Below are 2241 nucleotides of genomic sequence, written 5' to 3'. Positions count from 1 at the left end.
TCAGTTCATCATTCTACAACCCAGACCTTTTTCCAAATCAACAATGGCCAAATCTGTATGCCTCATAGGATTACAATGTTTTTACTGTTCCTTCTTAAAGGCAGAGCCCCCAAAATTATCTGACCATCTTTGAAGTCTCTCTTTAAAATTCCGATAGCTATTAAATGAGATCCTACATACAGAAGTATCTGCATGCCATATAGGGTCATTGCCAAGGAACAAAATAGTGGTGTAATACATCAGCTGTCCAAGGGACCACTGCCATCACTGGCTTTTATGCAAAGGGGCATTACTTCTTAAAAACGTTAACTCTGGGCACAGGATGAAATGTTACCTGGGTCTGCTTTACTGTGATAGTTTCTCTGTAAGAAGCATTTTTACACTAGATTCTCCAAATTAAAGCTGTTTGGTGGTGACTAAAGCCCTCCAGGGTAAGCAGTGCTGGTGGTTGAACATTCAGAGATATTTGTGATTCAAAGTGAGGTCTTTCTACCAAGGGGCAATATCACACTAATGCCCAGGAGCTCAAATGAGGTGTGAAAGTGATCTTGCAAAAGGGCTCTCCAGAAGAAAAAAAAGGTCCTCAGTGGAACAAAACTTCCTATTTATGATCATTCTTGGAGGCTTTGTCTGGCATGTGGTGAAAATTAGGGGGCAGAGGGAACCTTTCTGCAGCTGTAAACTGGCATCTTTGACTGTGAGAGGAGATGACAAGTGACATAATTTGAAATAAATGTTGCTTAGGAACAGCAGCTAGCGTTAAATTGCATGGTGTTCCTTTAATCTCAGCCACTTTGGTGTTATTAGCCTGCATTTAAGCCATGATAAATTCCTCCTGGCACAGCACACCAGGCTGTGTGCCCATCAGGGTTGCTGGTTCAAAACCTGAAGGATCACATTACTGCCTAGCACTTGCCAAAGCAAAATAGAGCTCACACTTGAAGATAAGACATTTTACATGCCCTTGTTGTTGTCAAGAAATTACTATATAATCATGAAAGTTGTTTGTTTTTATGTTGACTGAAAATTACATTTGCTATATTCTGTTCCAAAATGCTGGACAACGGTGAGTCTGTTATAATCCACTCATATTATTCATTGGATAGAAACACACACAGCAGTAATGAATTGTCTTGAGACGGCGCCAGGAGAGACAGTGTCTGTGGCAAGAGATAGAGAGAGGGAGAGAAAGAGAGAGAGGGAGAGAGAAAGAAAGATACAGAGAGAGAGGTAGAGAGAGAGAGGGAGAGAGAAAGAAAGAGACAGAGAGAGAGAGAGAGAGAGAGAGAAGCATTATGCACTAACCACCTGTTTCTACTATCTTTTAGTACCCAGTAGTTTTGTTGTTATCTTTAGCATCACATTCTCCATCCCTCTTTCTCATTTTTTTTCCATGTTTTCACTCCCCTTTCTCATTCTTTACCTTTTCCATCTCCATCCTTTTCTATTTTCATGCTCTCCAATTCTCTAATCCTCTCATACCTCTCATTCCCATACTCTCTCATGTCACATTTTTCATGATCATTTCAACAGCAATTGAAAAACCACGTTGAGAAGATGGTGATTGTTAAGGTGCTTGTTTTAAAGGTTTATAGACGTTAGACATAACTTATCACTTTTACATAGGCAAGTACTCTTACTAGAGTAATCATATTTGAGTAAACATGAACTGAAGTAACAGTACTTTTGCTTGAGTAAAATATTTCAGTATTCTTTCCACTTCTGTTTGTATAGTATATTATTATATTCTAATATTATGTAACTCTAATACCATAGGGATCACATGGGAAAATCTTACAACTTCCAGATTTTAGAGACCTGGTAGATTGTGACTGTTGAGATTGCACAGATTTGGGGATTTTAGGGTCCTAAATATACATTTTAGTAGCCTCATGCACTCAAATATTGAATTTGGAAAGTTTGAAACTTGGTTTTACTATATTCCAGACTTGTGTTCACTCACTTCCCTTCATTATTACAGACACTGGATACTGCAGGTAAAGACGTCTGGATAGGTGAGGTGATGTTTAGATAGGCAGGTTGCGTTGTGAACTCTTGTGGATTAACTCTCTGCCCCGTCCCCATCTCCTTTCCCCATCATCCTCTCACCTCCTTCCCTGTCTCCTTTCCTTTCCTCTTACCTTCCCAACCCTGTCCCTACCCACTCCAGTATGAAACTCCCCGACCTGGCAGCAGCTGTAGCAGTGATCGCAGGGTGCTGGTAAGCTGAAGCTCAGGGAG

The sequence above is a fragment of the Centroberyx affinis genome, unplaced genomic scaffold (genome assembly GCF_046629955.1).
Source record: "Centroberyx affinis isolate AG114_WGS23_722 - 3 ecotype Tasmania unplaced genomic scaffold, CSIRO-AGI_Caff_v1 ptg007515l_1, whole genome shotgun sequence".
NCBI lineage: Eukaryota > Metazoa > Chordata > Actinopteri > Beryciformes > Berycidae > Centroberyx > Centroberyx affinis.
The sequence above is the reverse complement of the archived record's forward strand: the minus strand, read 5'-3'. Positions refer to the sequence as shown.